The sequence below is a fragment of the Halichoerus grypus genome, chromosome 14, assembly GCF_964656455.1.
Source record: "Halichoerus grypus chromosome 14, mHalGry1.hap1.1, whole genome shotgun sequence".
Classification (NCBI taxonomy): Eukaryota; Metazoa; Chordata; class Mammalia; order Carnivora; family Phocidae; genus Halichoerus; species Halichoerus grypus.
This window is the reverse complement of record NC_135725.1, coordinates 77,144,104-77,161,607: the sequence shown is the minus strand read 5'-3', so window position 1 is coordinate 77,161,607 and position 17,504 is coordinate 77,144,104. Positions and strand designations below refer to the sequence as shown.

General features: G+C 44.5%; 1 protein-coding gene across 4 annotated transcripts in view; it reads left to right on the top strand.

Moving 5' to 3' along the window:
* Window positions 1-17,504, top strand: part of ASTN2 (astrotactin 2) — an 865,335-nt gene that overhangs the window by 436,669 nt on the left and 411,162 nt on the right. The window lies entirely within an intron of this gene.

Genomic DNA, 17,504 nt, shown 5'->3' with positions numbered 1-17,504 from the left:
AGTATTATAGGAAGCCACCATTCAATACTAATAGACATTACTAAATGAATACTAGAATGTTTGAGGAGGAAAGAGATATTGCTGTAGTTTCAAAGTACATCTCCACAGAAGACTTAATTACAGAGGGGAAAAGACTTCCTTTAGTAGAGAACGCTGGCAGACAACTTTCATCTAAAGTGAGCATCACCCTAAATGAGACAAATCGAAGTCCTGTGCCACCTGATAGGATGCCCTGACATAGGAACATGACTTCTCTGATATTCTTATCCAGAGATGTATCACCTGATCAGGAAGAAGCATCAGACAAGCCCAAACTGAAAGGGGACGGTATTCAAAAACTTCAAGATTACAAAGGACAAGAAAAAAAATGAGGTCACAGTCTGGATTGAAGACTAAAAGACATGACCCATAAAGACGACGACACATGATTCTGACCTGGATCCTTTTCCCTCAAGGATATTTTTTGGGACATTTAGCAAAACTTGAATGGTGCTTGAGATTTCTACAGTAGTGATGTTTCCATGTTAATTTCCTGATTTTGATGATTATGTTGTTGTTATACATGAGACTGTTTTCCTTTCTAGAAAATATGACCGGAGTGTTTGGGGCAATGGAGAACCTGGCCAGCAACTTCCTCTCCAGTTCATAGGAACCGATTCTTTCATCTGACAGGAATGTAAAAATATTGCCTGAATCAAAATTTTATGACTTGCAAATGAGTCCGGTTTTCAGCTGGCCGAATTTGGACCAAAGAAATCTCTTTCTGGATATCTTCAAGAGTAACAAAGACACAGCCTATCTCCTCCTACTCCCTTCTTTTAGCAGAGTCTAGAGATAAAAGATAGAGGCAGAGAAGAGAGGGAGTCATTGAAATGGAAAATCAAAGTTGTTTACACGTTAATTACTCAGTGAGATCTGCTATGTGGTCCCTTTGGGAAGCGAGAAGTATCTTCCCAGAAGAAATAACAACCTCATCAACTTAACTCAGATGTCTCTATGAGACTTCCACATTCATTATCCCATTTGTTCCTCAAACAGCCCATAGAGGCAGAATTCACAGAGAATATGGATCCCATTTCACGCAGTAAGAAACTAACTCCCCCCAGAAGTTAAGTGACTTCCCCATACCACACATCTGGCAGATAATGGTTCCAGTGAATCAGACTCAGAACTGTCTGATTCCAAAGACCCTTTAGAGTTTACCTACTGCCTTCCAAGATAACACATCCGATGGTCTCCCTCAAAGAAATTGGTTGGTCTATACCTACTAGAGAGGCATCATTGCTCCCTTTTTCTCATATCCTGTATTAGCTCAATACAAGTTGGAGAACTTTGTCCCGCTGTTTCTCATCGTGAAATTTGAAGGCAGTAGTCATTTTTGTAAAATGCACGCCAGCAGCTGATCACTCAGGCTAGGTGAATGCTATGTCCCAATTCCAGGAATGGAGGTGGGGAGTGGGGTAGGGAAAAGGCTTGCAAATAAGGTGACGCGTTAATCCTCTGGTCTGTGTAGTTCCTGGGTCACTCACTGCTCTCAGGTACCCCACCCTCTTCCTGCCTCACACCGTTCCTGTCTCAAGATCTTGAGATAAGATCTGTCTCCCTTTCTTGAAGACTCAATACCCTGGTCTCACTGACTCTCACAACACTCTAGGAGTGGATAGGTTTGATTGCCCCACACCCACATTGCCTTCCTCATTCCTTCCCCGCTTCTATTTTACTGTCTACATCCTTCGTCCCAGTGCTAACAGTCGAAGATCATTATTAGATTCCAAGAAAGTTGTGTGGCTGAGGAATTTATTAATTTTGCCCTTTGGCTGCAGAAAACCAATAATCGTGGGGCGCCTGGGTGGCTCAGTTGGTTAAGCAACTGCCTTCGGCTCAGGTCATGATCCTGGAGTCCCGGGATCGAGTCCCGCATCGGACTCCCTGCTCAGCGGGGAGTCTGCTTCTCCCTCTGATCCTCCCCCTCTCATGCTCTCTGTCTCCCATTCTCTCTCTCAGATAAATAAATAAAAAATCTTTAAAAAAAAAAAAATTTAAAAAAAAAAAAAAAAAAAAAAAAAAAAAGAAAACCAATAATCGTTACGGGGGAATTTTAAAAGAGAGTGGAAGGAGGAGAGAGGGGTTTAGGTTGGGGGTGGGGCAAATAAACAGACATTGTCTAGTTCTGAGATGCTTTTAATGTCCACAGACTCTCCCCTAGGACATCTTCCCATTTTCTCACACAGGGTTCCACATGAATTGGCAAGCAGCCTCAGGGACGGTAAAATGGTAAAAACACTTGATAGGAGAGAGATCACTGGGGGCTGGGGTGCACCTAAAACGCTTCATGTAGGGGGTGGGGTGGGGTGGTTGCAGGGAGACAAAGACCCTTGGTCACATAAAATGCAGGAAGGACCTGTGTGTGTGTGTGTGTGTGTGTGTGTGTGTGTGCTGCTCAGGACAGTGATTCCATCTCTAAGAATTATATTGAACAAAGTATAATAGAAACCTAAGTGGTTGTATGTTCAATGGAAGGAAAGTGGAAAGAAGGAAGGAAGGGAGGAAGGAAAGGAAGAAGGGGAGGGGACATGAATGCAGGACTGAGTGGTAAAAGGCAATGGAAGTATGAATAAAAGACTGCTTCTAAACATCATTGTGGTTGTGTCTTAACTTGGACTACCCTGCTCTTTCCACCCCCTCCCCCCACTGCCACCATCATCAACTTCAGGAAAAAGGCTAAGCTTTTCTCTGAGAAATACTGGCTGCCTACTTGACATCCAATCCCCCTTTCTTTGCTCCCAAAACCTGACTCAGGGAGAGGTGAGCCCTATCCCTTTCTAGGAGCTAAGTCATGATTTGACTAAACCAATATGGTGAATTCTCCTTGGCAGTGACTGGTCAGGGTTGGTATGTGAATCTCAGTTTTGGCCAGCGAGACAGAAGGGGGAAGGTCTTCTGGAAAGTATACCCTTGTTTTTAAGGAGACACCGTAAGCAGTGGTTGCTTTCTGATTTTGGACTTGGCTGTATCTGGCCAGGAAGGCTGAAAATGTTTTCCTTTTTGAGACCATGAAGCGAGTCATCCTGAGAGATTAGTCAACAGCCAGCACGCCAGAGTGAAGAGATGGAACACCGAGATGCCTGATAACACAGCTGAGCTGCTGAATTGAAAAACTCTGAAATCTTCCCTATCTGGGCTTTTTGATACAAGCAATAATACATGTGTTTATGGTTCAAACCAATTTCAGTCATGCTTTTCTGCTTCTTGGAGGCAAAGTCATGCTAAGTGATATAGCACCTTAACCTGACATGGTACACTTCCTTACCACGTGTCAAGCCTCATCGCCAACCAACGCTGCAACCCCCCTCCTTAGAGTCCAGCCTCATCAAGTTGTGCAGATTCCTTGAACACATCCCCCTGTATACATTCATATCTTCATACCCACTTTTCATTTAGTCTCCCCTTCAGTGTGTCCACAGGGCAGACTACGCCTCCTCTCCCAGAACTAACTGAGGTGTCACCTCCTCAGAGAACCTTTCTACCGCTGATCTCTGTGCGTCTATAGCACGAAGCATAAGTGTATGAGCTCAGGACACGGGATGCCTGGATTTGAATTCCAGCTTTGCCACTGGCTAGCATTGTGACCTGGAACCTTTTGAGTAACCCTTTCCTGCTTCAGTTCCTTCCTTTGTAAAATGGAAATAATCATAGTACCTCCCCTATAAGGTAGTTGTAAAAAATGAGATGAGCCCATATATGTACAAGTGCCAAGAACAGTGCCTGGCACATGGTAAGCACTATATGACTGTTCACTGTCATGGTTCTCTTTGTCTGTTTTCCTATGTGTCTTCACAACGGACAGGGGAGTCTCCCAACTCCATGAGGGAAGAACGTGTGTTCATTTCTCTCTCCTCAGCACCGATCATAGAGCCATGCATTGCTAAAGTGAAGGCTTAAAGCAAAGCATACCCAGTCCTGTGGGATGGAATGACATGGAATGTAGTGAGATGGAAAGTAGGATGCATTGGAATGAGATGCAGCCTGTAGACCACGTGGAAGGCCAGTCCATCCAGAGCAAAATACACTGCAGAACTAAGCCTTACTGCTTGCAGTGTTTTGAATGTCAGGCCAAAGGTATGGATTTTATCTTGAAGAAATTAGGGAAGCATTGACGACTTTGATCTGCAGAACAAACAAGTATATCCAGAAGAGAAATCCACCCTTTGGTTTTTAGTGGGTGTTGCAATGTAATTTACGTGCCATGATACTCACTCATTTTCATACTCACTCATTTTCACATTTCAGTGAGCCTTGGTAAGTTTACAGAGTTGTATAACCATCACCAAAATCCAGTTTTAGAACATTTGAATCTGGCTTCTTTAGCAGGGTGGGTTGAACTCTAGATTCTCTTACAGGAGCAGGCCACTTGGGGGCCCAGTCTTGTAGGTGAGGCCAGAAATGAGGCATGAGTATCTGTCTTCACTCCCAGCCTTAGCCCTGGAAAAGTGTGGACTGTGACCTCTTCCTGCAGGTATGTCATGAGTTCGGTTTCCTTCAGCCTTCCCCTTTTCCCGAGTTCCAGCATTTATATATAATTCATAACATACCTCTTTCCCACTCACCCTTCTCCCCAGTCTTCAAGCTCCTTGAGGTTTAGAATCATGGCTAGTTGACTTTTTTTCTCCCCAGTTCATTCCTAGTGGCAGCAGGACCTGGCACATAGTAGGTAGAGAGGTAAGGTGGTTGAGCAACGCAAGCACATCATTAGTTACAATTCTGGCTTTGACTCCACTGTGGAAGTGGGCTGGCGTTCCTGTAGTGCATACCCATCTAAGAGAGGGTATGGAAATGGTACAATGGACAGGAGAGCTAGGAATATAAACAGTGTAAGTTACTACTGCCCATTTGGCAATTACAGGTCAAGTGCACCAGCTCCCCTGTCTTTTGCAATTCTTGCCTCTGAGTGAAGGTCACCTGGCTATTCCCTGAGCCTCTCTGCTTTGTGTTGTGCTAAACTTGGCCTCTCATTGTCTCAATGTTCTTCACTCTGTGAGGCATCTAGAAGTGATCTCTAAATGTCACACCACTTGTCTCTGGCTAGCTTCTTCAAGAAAATCCCTCGCAAGCTGTCCCTGACAGGTGGAATGTGTGTGTGCGCACATGCATCTGAGCAGTAAATCAGCATGTGCAAGGATGGTAGGGTGTTCGTTGCAGGCACATGTTCCTAAAATAAAAATGATGATGAGATAAGCAGTTTGAAGCTAGAGGCAGCACAGGGCCAGGAGCCTGAACCCCAGGGGACCATCTAGGTCTGGTACCCAAGAAGTCCAGGGCAAAGGGCCAAGTCGTGAAGACTGGCAGAGAGGATGGGAAACCACAGACCCCAACAGGAAGGTGGAAGGCGAGGAGTCAGAGAAGAGGGGCAGATCAGACAGGATACCCAGCCATGGGAGATTAGAGGGATGAGTTTAGGGTAGTTCAAGGTTAGCTGAGAGGGCAGTTAGCTGTGGCTGGAGAAGGGCCAAGGCTTAGAATGAACTTACCAGAACTGAGAGCTCAGGGCCTGAGTGGAGGTCCTCTCACTCCCAAATTGTTCCACTCCACTGGATAAGGAGGGGACCTCAGAGCAGCAGGACCACATTGGGTCTGTGTGTATGTGCATGCTTGCGTGTGTGTGTGTGTGTGTGTGTGTGATATTCTCCTTAAACCTCTTTAGACTTTTAGAGATTGAAGGGAATTTTTTGGCTTATCTAGCTATTTTTTTTTAAATAAAGAATCAGAAAGATGCAATTTTTACAACAACCTAGAGCCTTTTAATAGCAAAGCTAGGATGGGAATCCAAGTATTTAGCCTGCTGGACCAGTGTTCTTTCGATTCCTCTGTTCATTGTGTGTGGCAGACCATCTTGCTCTGTGTTGGTAGTGCAGATCCAAGGGTCCTAACTTAGGTGCCTAACTCTGACGTCATTTAGTGTGCATAGAGGCTATTCTAATGAAAAGGCAATTGGCATCCAAATAATGTCTTCAGTTTGTTAATAGGATTGTTTCAGTGTTAATTTCTCAGTTTTGGTATATGTACTATGGTACATGATGGTTAATTGTATGTCTCAACTTGACTGGGCCACGGAGTGCCTGGATATTTGGTCAAACATTATTCTGGGTGTTTCTCTGAGTGTGTTTTTGGATGAGATTAGCATTTAAATCGGTAGACTGAGTAAAACAGATTGCCTTCCCTAGTGTGGGTGGGCCTCATCCAATCTGTTGACAGTCTGAATAGAACAAAAGGTTGACCCTTCCTCAAGTAAGAGAATTTTCCTGCTCGACGGCCCTTGGGCTGAGACATCAGCTTTTCCTGGTTCTAACGCAATCTGCTAGCCTTGGAATTCAAAATGGACCATTGGCTCTGCAGACTTTGGGCTTGCCAGCCTCTCTAATCAAGTGAGCCCGTTCTTTATAATACATTTCTTTATGTAGAATGTATAATACCACTGGTTCTGTTCTCCAGAGAACCCTAACCAATATATACGGTTATAGAAGATGTTAGCACTAGGATAGCTGGGTCAAGGGTGTCCACATGTTTTCTGTACTGACTTTACAACTCTTCTCTAAATCTAAAGTTATTCTACAATAAAAGGTTTCCCAAAACACTAGTCAGGCCAGAATCCCAGTATCCCTGATTATAATAATTCCCAATAAAGGTGCTTCAAAGTCTCAAGAGGGCAAAAGGGTCAAATTCAATGCTAAGCAATGTGCTACAACCAGGACTTCTGGATCCCTGGCCAGGAGCCTGAGTTTTCTTCTGTGTGCTATCATTTTCCATCTGAATCATCGGGAAGACTAAATGCTGATTTTTCTTGTTTCTTACCTTCCCCGTGGCACCTTGGAGCCATACACTTTAAGAGAACAGGGACGATGTTTTATTTTTCTCTCTCTAGCACTCAGCACAGGGCCCACATACAGTAGGCTTTCACTAAAGAATTTTGCTTAACTTAGTTGGAAAAGAATGACATGAATGCTTTCATTTCTGTCTGTATGTCTAAAATAAACTTTATTTTTTTGTTAAGAGTCAAATGTGTGATGACCTTTTTGCTGGAATGAGAGGTGAGGGTGTAACAAAGAAGAAAAGCATGCAATCCCTGTCCTCAGGGGTTGATAATGCTATGGAAGGCCAAAGGAGTTGGAAAATACGACTGAAACCATCGTGTTAATTGAGCATATACTATGTGCTAGCTACTATCCAGAATTTTCTATACACTATCTCATGTCATCCTTCAGTGGGGCATTGATGTTGGTACTGTCACTGTCTTCATTATTGCCAGACAAGAAAATCAAGACTGAGATTAAGTCACTGGCCCAAGGACGTGATGCTAGTAAGTGGCAAACTGGGATTTGAACTCTTGATTGTCCTGTCAACAAAGCCTGATATTTCCACCTGACTATACTACACAGTCATTTTGAATTAGAGCTCTTTCTTTCACACATCTGTTTTCTCTTAATACAGTGGGTACCCTGTATTGAATACAATTGAGGGTCTCAATTGTATTCATCTTTGTTCTTTCAAATCTTAACACAGCTGGGCAACACGGTAAAGACAGGGAATGCTTGTTGAGTTGAATTAAGAGAAATAAAGCCTCCAAGAAACAATGAGAGACAGAGGAAATCCCTTCCTGGGAATAGTGTTCTCCTGTTTTATTATTATTTTTTTTAATAGCAAGAAATATCTCAGGGAGATGATCAATTCTCCTCTGGAATTATCCCCCTGTGTACTTAAGGTAATGCATCACTATCAGCCTGAAGAAAACCATACTGTGATAATATATTGAGACCCAGATAATGTGCTGTGGTTTGGGCCAATGTGCTATCCTCAAATGGGACCAAGAGCTGGCCATAGTCTCCAGGGTCCTGTCATATTTCAGCCAAACGGGGAGCAATGGAGAAAGGCCTGAAAGCAAACTTAATGTAAGCGCTGCTTGGGGACCAGGGGGTGCTTGCCGAGGACCCGTAGGGCCTATAAAACTGCAGTCATCCAGCTCTAGGGCAGTGCCATCAATCTACCCTGAGAAAGAAATGTTGGTGTTTCTGGTGGACAAAAGGAGTCACATGTTTGGGGTTGGAAGGACATGATTTTGGAGGATGTACAATGGGCTTTTGAACAACATGGATTTGGAGATTTGGATGGCCAGGTCCACTTACATGCAGATTTCTTTCAATAACTACAACACAGTAGTGTAAAGTTTTTCCTCTTTCTTATGCCTTTCTTAATAACACTTCCTCTTCTCTAGCCTACTCTATTGTAAGAATATAGTAAAGAATGCAGATAACCTACACAATATGTGTGAATCCCCTGCTGATGTTATTGGTAGGGCTTCCAGTCAACAGTAGGCTATTGGTAGTTAAGTTTGGGGGGAGTCAAAAGTGACCTGCAATTTGGAACACCACTGCGGGTGGGCACCCCTAACCCTTTTGTTGTTCAAGGATCAACTATATTTGAGAAGTGACAAGGAGAAGGCCCCATGGTCAAGAAACATGAGTTCTGTTCCTGTTTGCCTTCATATGTGACCTGGGAGATTGTCACCTAACCTCAGCTCTCAGCTTTTTTATCCGTAAATTGCGGATTGTAATACCGTCCTTGTCTGCATCACAAACAGTGCTCTGTGAGACTGAAATGAGGTAATAAGTATAAAAAGGATGGCAAATGTACAAAGCGATGTTCAAGTGTATTCACAGCAGAGTGGAGTGTGAATGGAGATAGTATAGCAAACAGAGCACAGGTGTTGAGTGCCGGTTCATTTCTATGACTCCAGTGCATGATTGAACAAAGGAAAGGTACCTACTTAAACCTCTCCGAACTTCAGGATCCTTCCTCATCTGAAAAAATGATTTCAGTGCCTATCTTGTAAGTTGCAGAGAAAATTACAAATGATGGGGGAAAGAGCTTGGTACAGGGTACGTCCTCCAACAGCCGGTACAGGTTTTGTGAGCTTCGCTTGGGTGGATCCCTCCTCCATTAAACTGTGAGCTTTTTGAGGGCAAAAAGATATATTTATCTTTGCAGCTGAGTCCAGCACGTTGCTAGACAATTGAGTAAAAAACTAACAATTATTTATAAAATGAGTTAAGTATAGTACCAAGATCAACTGGGAATCAAAGAAAAAAACAATATATTTTTAAAAATTTCTATCCCATTTGCATCTTTATCTTGTTCCAAACCTTGACTGTATTTCTTCTTTTCGACCCACCTTCCAAAAGGTAAGGTAGTTGTTGGGGCCCCTGGGTGGCTCAGTCAGTTAAGTGTCTGACTCTTGGTTTCAGCTTAGCTCATGATCTTGGGGTAATAAGATCGAGCCCGGTGACTGGCCCCGTGTTAAGTGAGGAGTCTGCTTGAGATTCTCTCTCTCCCTCTGCACCTCACCCCCACCTCCACTCTCTCTCTCACTAAAATAAAATAAATAAATATTTTTAAAAAGTAAGGTAGTTATGAATCCTGGGAAAGGTTCATTTATTTATTCATTCAACCAGTAAATATTTATAGAAGACCTGACCCACCCACTCAGGGTCACACTCCGAGCTACATGGTACAAAACTATACCCAGTCCCTGGCCAATAAGAGATGATAAATAGGGATGCCTGGGTGGCTCAGTTGGTTAAGTGGCTGCCTTTGGCTCAGGTCATGATCCCAGGGTCCTAAAATCGAGTCCCGCTTCAGGCTCCTGGTTCAGCAGGAAGCCTGCTTCTCCCTCTCCCTCTGCTGCTCCCCCTGCTTGTGCTCTCTCTCTGTCTCTCTGTCTCTTTCTCTGACAAATAAATAAATAAAATCTTTAAAAAAAAAAGAGATAGAGAGATGATAAATAGTGCCAGCAAATAAGGGATTCGGGGATGGACAGATTCAAACTATCCTGGCTAGCTTCTCAGAGAAAAGTGGAATCCCAGCTAAATTGTGAAGGACAAGGGGGATCATGGGAAACAATACTTAGCACATTCAGGGAAAGGCAAGTTGTTTTTGATAACTGGAGTGAAGACCGATGGTCGGAGTGAGAGAGGGTGGGGAGAAGGCAGTGAGGAGGGAGTGGCTGGTGCAGGGACCAACTACGAAGAGCCTGGGAGACTATATTCAGGGATCCTGTCTTTTCTCCTGAGGGCATCTGGAAGCCACAAAAGGATTTTAAGAAAGAGAAATCATTACTGGATTTCCATTCTAGAAGCACTACTCTGGCTCAGTGTGGAAGATGGATAGAGAGGGAAAGCAAGGTCACTATCTTAGAATTGGCTGAGCCCAGTGTTCTCCTGTGAGATACTTGGCCTATGTTTATAAAATTAAACCAAATTAGAGATCTGACACACACAATCCAAACAATGATGGGTTATTCACACCTTCTCTTATATTCAAGGTCCCCAAAGTCATACGAATGCGTTCTGTCATCCATCGATTTGTCCAGCCCCTAAGGAGATAGGCAGGCCCCTGCTACCCACCTTTGCTGATTTTTCTTCTTCCAAAGACATAAACACGGTGCCAGGCATTGGGCAGAGCTGTGCTAAATGAGAGCAAGGTGGAGATGTGTGTGGGTTCATTTGTTATCTGAAACCACCAGATTCACCCTTCAAATTAGGCAGGGAGGAAAGATTGATACTGAAGGGCTCATGGGCTGTCAGAAAATGCAACCCTTACGGCTTGAAAATTCCTAGAAGAGAGAAATGCCTTTTGGAGGATGTCAGTTATGTGCCCAGTGATGTGCTGGGTATGTTCTCAGTCTCAACAGTCTAATTAAAATGCTGAAGAGCCGGAACTTTGGGGCCAGAGGGTCTGAAATCAAGTGCAAGCACCGGCACTTGCCCAGTGACCTCGGGCAAGTGGCCTAACCCACCCCCATAGAGGCGGCGTGAGAATACGGTAAGGCTGTGCCGCTGAAGTGCTCGGTACTTAATCAGCACGTGATAAATGTGCTTGTAGGGGTGGTTATAGTGGTGGGGGCTCTTGTGGTGGCCGTGGCATTGGTGATGATAGTAGCCCCACAGCACGGTGATTCAGAGCACCAGTCCCAAAGCCAGAAGAGTAGGATCAGATCCTAGGTCTGCTGTCCACAAACCACAGGACCTTGGGCAAGTTACTCAATATCTCACTCAGGCTCCCATCTGTAAAATGGGGATAAGAATAGCACTTACCTCAGAGGGTTGATAGGAAGATTAAATGGAATGAGTTACACCTGTGAAGTGTGACTATCATGCCTGGAACATGGTAAGCATAAATGAGTGTGAAACAGACCTGTAAGCTAACGACTGCTCAACAACAAGGTCGAGCACAGCTAAGCCCCATAGAAGAAAAGTGGCTTCCTTATCATGCAGATAAAAGGCTATAACAGAGAGATAACATAAATTGTCCCTGTCCCACAGCCAGTAAAGAATGGAAATGGAATTTGAATCCTGTTCTGCTGAAGACAATACTGGTGCTTTTAGACTGTATGCCTAGAAGCTTTATTTTTTACCCCTGTTGCGACCCAAAGAGGAACATGCTTCTGGAATAATGGAAATCTCTTTAAAAGCTCACATTTACGGAGAGTCTTTTGTTCACTCCATCATTTGCAATCTTTTTAGCTTGAGAGTATTATTCACATGTTAAAGATGAAGACAAGTAAGGGTCAGAGAGGTTATATGACTTGCCCCAGAGCACACAGCTATTATAAAATAGCAGGGGTAGGATTCAAATTCAGGTATAGAAAACTTTAAAACCCATGCTCTTGAGCACCGGGCACTTTCAGCCTTAATCCCCCAAAGGGGGGATTGAACAATGAGATGCACTTCTGGGAATGTAACCCAGTCCATCTTGTTTTATTTAGTGTGAGAGGTATAAGTATACATTCAACCAGCACAGACATGAATGTTGCTAAGGGACTCACCACACATTGGCACCTTTTATAATTACTCATAACAAGAACCTAGCAGGGTATTATCCCCCCACCTTTTCACAGATGAGGAAAATAAAAACTCAGAGAATTTAAGTAATTTCCCCGAGTTTGCACAGTTCAAACAGAATAAGACCTGGAACATGCACGTGTAACAGCCTGACTCTGGAAACTTAAACCTGTTTCTCCAAAAGCCACCGTATACGAGAGTGCATATAAATGTCAACAGAAAATAATGGAACAGCCATCATTTGTCTACACCATGCCTCAGCCTGCGGAGCTAAATGAGTTCAAAAGCCATTTTTTTTTTTTACAAGGCCATCACTTAGGTGTTTACCAGCCTGACTAACTTCATTACACTCTGCTGCTTACTTGGGGTATTGCCTTCCTCATAAGATTGTCTTAATGGCACACTCAGCTCTGTTAATTGCAGAGTGTTCTGTGTGCATTAGCTGCAGCTGACACTGCTCTTGATGGGTACTCTCGGGCCCTTTATGGGGCTGGGAGGGAAACTTGCAGAACAGCAGCTCCTCTGTGGCTGTTGACTAAAGAAAGCGGCTACTTTGATCCAAGGCATCAAGTCACCTCTTGGGAGCAATCGCTTCTCATTTATGGAACAGGGCTAATATTTAGCAGGTACACAATAGGACACTGTAGAGGCTGCTAAGATATTTAAGTGCGTTTGGACCCCTTCTTAAATAGTTGCTTTTTGAGACCCCTAGTAGCTCTGACCGTTTCAGCTTCTCTGCTAGGACTCCCCAGATGTCCCTTTGATCCAGAAAATAAAGGACTGACACTTGGCACAACAGAGGACTCCTGGACCTACCATATTCATACCGGCTGATTGGTAGTGCCCTCCATGTATCCACTGTTAAAATCTTTGACTGTTAACCACTGCCTAAAGACATCCTATAGCTAGGAGACAGAGCAGTCCAGAACAGACAGACCATCCATACCATTTCTCCTCAGTATTGTTTTTTGCCTCGTCTAACATTTTGTACAGATTCATATGGATTCCAACATAATTGGTGTTCTATCTCTTGTGTTTAAATGGTAGTGTGTTAGTCAATGCTGAATTTTCCTGAGGCTTTTTTTTTTTTCTTAATAAAATTCAGGAATGATCTTTGTGAATAAGTCATACCTTCAAAAGGGTGGCCATCTCCTGATCTTAGGTTGTGTTTTCATTCGGTTCCTCTCCCACCTTGTGAAATGAATGTTCTGATTTAATCGCTTAAGTGGCCCTGTTTCTCATCTAAACTTGTCTCAGCTTGCCTGTCTCAGAAGCATGAGACAGACTCGCCTGACTTCTCCTCGGGACGGGACTGCATCGTGCTGATCTTCGCTCCAGTTCCTGTCCTGTCTGCTGGAAGGGGGCCCAAGGGGAGCCAAGGAAGCAGGAACAAAACCACCCTGAGGTCTCAGAGACAGCCAGTCTTACCCATCCCTACAGCACTGAGCTTGGGGGGGGGGGGGGCGGATAATGAGAAAGAACTAGAATAGAAGCTCGAGTAAATGGAGGCAATTTGTTTTAAAGGAGGTAGAATTAGTTCCTTATCTCTGAATGCCCATAACAGTTCCCTCCACCCTTTATTAGTGCAGGTAACTCTTAGGATTCAGTCAGTGTGCACGAACAGAAACCCAGAATACATGCTTCTCCATGGTCTCTTGGGTAGAAGTTCAGAGGTAGGAATCCAGGTCTGGAATGGTAGCTCTTTACTCCAGGGGACTCCTGCCGGCTTCCTGCCCCTCCCTCCTTAAGGTGTCGCTGTCACTGGTGTGTGCTGAGACAGTATGTGGCCACTGCATCCACAGGCCCCGTGGTAGGATGAAGGCCAAGGGCAAGAGCCGCAGAACCTAAACCCTGCGGGCTCCCAAGGAGGAGCCCTGGAGCTGCTGTCCTTTACCCCAGAGCCACAAAGTCGTCTCATGGCCACACCCAGGAAGGTTGGGGAATGTGATAATCATTCCAGGGAGCTAGAAACCAAACCACAATGTCTCTTACTACAGAAGGAGAGAGCAGCCATTGGGATCCAGCCTCAGTCTGTGTATCCTTACCTCATATCACCTACTGGACTGTGTGTCTGTTTCCACAATTAGACTAAACTCTAAGAAGGCGGTGACTCCTTCTACTGCATTGTTATACAATCACCCTCTGGCACTCGGTTTCACCTACGAGAAGTGCTCAAGGGGAATCTTGACCTAATGGTGTCATCACACCACTTAAATCCTGCAACCGCTTCCCATTGTCCTTGGTGCGGAATCCAAGCTTATCACCATGGCCGATAAGGTCCCTCCTCTCTAAACTCATATGCACCGTACCTCCCACCCTTCCTTGTTAGGATTCAACCCTCTTGCTGCAACTTGCCAAACTATGTTCCTGCTCAGGCCCTTTGTCCGTGCTGTTAGCTCTGCCTGAATGTTCTTCCCTGGCGCCTATTCCTTTAGATGGCTTTTCTTTATGAAGATTTTGGCTCAAGTCTGTCTCTTAATATCACCCTAACATTGCCCAACCCCACCTGTGCCTGTCCTACATTTCACTGTTGTGTCTCCTTATGCTGTGATGTGGTCTTTATATTTCTTACCAGTATCCAAAATCATTACATGGATGTATATATGTATGCTTGCTTGTATGTATGTATGTATGTACTGATTTACTTGTTGGATTATCGCCTCCCAAATTAGAATATAAGTTCCTGGTGGACAGAGATCTTGCCTATTATTTTGTCCATGGTATCCTGGACACCTAAAACAGTGTCTAATACTTACTTACAAGCTGTCAATAAACATTGGTAGCATCCATTGTTCAGTTAGCAGTGTTGGTGAGATTATATCTTCAGAAGTTAAATTTTATTCTTTTTGTTCATTATATCCCCCCACAAAGTCGCCAAGTAAAACCTAGAAGTCAGCCTTAAAACCTATGTGAATTCACAAACTTGTCGCCCACTGCCCTTCCCAGGTGAAGAATCTGTCTTCATGCCTTTCCCATGAGATGGAAGGAAAGTCTGTTTTGGGGGTCAACTTCCCACCTGTTGCCAGCATATGTTAGCCATGCCAGGCCAGGCTCCCCATCCTTGTCTGAACACACATTGACATCACCATAAAATGAAATGAGCAGAGGGATAGGCAGATGGACCCACAAGTAAAGATGAAACATCAGTTGTAATGATGCAGCTCGGGGAGATGGAAACCAGCGTGTGTTGAACAGATATGTCAGAGCAGGTGGATACCCTATTTTAGAGATGCTGAAACAAAAGCTCAGAGTGGAAGCAGGGAGCCTGGCTGGTGTGTTTGGGGAACAGAGTAAACTGGAGGGGATAGTAGGAGATGAAGTCGAAGAGGTCGTAGCAGGGAAAGTTGGGAGAGTGAAGATCCAGTCATAATTATACTGGGGCAGTAACCCAGCGAGGAGGGGATTAGAGAAGGAGAAATGGGGATGAAGAAGAAAATGAATTCTCGAAGCGTTGGTGAAGGAGAATCAGAGCCTCAGGGAGCAGTCCAGTGGAGGGGAGGGAGGAGTGGGCAGTTGTGAAAAAGAAGTAAAAGTCAAGGATGATTCCCCTAAAATGTCTGCCCTGGGAGTTTGCACTGGAAACTCAAGTCTTTATCATGCATACAAAGTATTCAGTAAATTATTGAATTGAGTCCAATTTCTCTCCCTTCTCTGCCCTTCTACTGAGCTTTTGCTTTGTCCCAGACTAAACATAGGGTTCTGTGATGTCCAGTCTTGGCTGACATCTCCTCTTTGTCACCCAGAGTCTTGCTGAATGAAACCTGACACTTCTCTTGACCCACAGTATAAAGGTGCCAAAGTCAGGACTAAACCCCAAGATGTCAGCTAGCATGGGAGCCTGAAGCTGGGTCATTGTGAGCCCAGATCAGCAGTCTTAAGTTGTATACCTCCTTCTGGGTGCTCGGCAGCAACTTCCTCCTACCTGGCAGTTCTCCAGAACTCCAAACGTACAGTCTTGTTAGTACGCTCTCCAGGGCCAGGCCAGCAGTGATAAATGCTGACTGTCAACCAGGTGGACCATCCTAGTGGTCCCCACTTCATGCCATGAAGCTGTTCTGGGCTGTCCTCACCTCTGCGTTCACTGCCCACCCCTTTCTACACTCATCACAGGTTCCCATTAGCTCTACCAATAGGAAGTCACAACCTTGCATGTACAGCCAGTGAACTGGACACCCTCAACCTCCAGCAAGCGTCCTTCCCAGTACATCCCATTGGCTTCCATTAATATTCAGGGACTGACAGCTAAGATTGACTGCCTCATTAGCAGGTGTCGTGTGGAACTCTGACAATAATTAACAACTCAACAGTCTCATTTGCTGGCCTATCAGAGAAGTATTCAATCAAAAATGTAATTTGCCTGGTGCCTCCATTTAGCATGGGAAGACTATTCCTTCTAAGTTTTAAATAGTCTAATTAAGAGGGAAGAAATAGAAGGGGAAAAATTATTAACAGTATAGGTTTAATGTGAAATTGCTGGAGCGAATTAATAATGCAATAACCATTTTTAGCAGCTGTCTATCAGTTTGTGGGCCAGCGTAATTCAATTAGTCAGCAAAGGGCTGTTCACATTAGACAGTGGGGAACAAGCGTTATTTTTCTCCAGAAAGCGCTGTGAACTTATTTTCCAGGGTTTAGGAGAGGTCCCTACCAAACATTCCAAGACCCTGCACAGAGGCAGTGTCTGAAGATCAAGTCAGCCTAGTGGTTGGTGTGAGTAGGCTTGCTTTCTCAGGGTCCCCCCAAAATAGTCTCAGTGCCTCTCCTTGGGGTTTACTTCCTGCAGAGTCAACTCTGCAGTGTCAACACCCTTGATTCAAAGCAAACAGTCTGCCAAAGTCAAGAATTCTAGCTCGGCCTAACAGGATTCTGGTCATGTCCCCTTCTGGCAGCTTAACACCTCAGTCACACTGGCCAATGGCTTCCTCTTTTCTCTGGTGTGTCACTTGCACACCTCCTAGCCTGTGCTTTTGAAGACCTTTCTCTTGAGAACGCCTTCCCATGCCACAGTCTCTGTGTGCTAAATCCTTTGGGTCCAGCCCAGGCTCCAGCTAGATAAAGCCTTCTTTCCCCCAGCAAGCATGCTGCTTTCTGATGCTGAGGTTCTGTACTTCCTCTTTACCTATAAATACAATGACCTGGACAGTGGAGAGACTCAGAAATGACAGAAATACAGGCAGCGAGCAAGTCTAGCAGGAAGAATACCCCCTTTGGACCCAGACAGGCTTGGATTCTAATTTTTGTTCTGCCACTAAATGTGGCTGTGTGCCCTTAGGTAATTGCTTCCACCTCTCTGTGTCTTCATTTATAAAATAGAGATAAGAACTCTGACTATGCTTGCTTCTTGTGAGGGTGATAGAGAATGTAGGCAAAGTCTATAGCACATAATACGTGCTTTAGGGGCGCCTCGGTGGTTCAGTCGGTTAAACATCCGACTCTTGATTTTGGCTCAGGTCATGATCTCAGGGTCATGAGATTGAGCCCTGCAGAGGGTTCTGCTCTAGGAGGAGGAGTCTGCTTGAGATTCTCTCCCTCTCCCTCTGTCCCTCCCCTGCTCACTCAAGTGCGCCAGGCGCTCTCTCTCTCTCTCTCTCAAATAAATAAATCCAAAAAAAA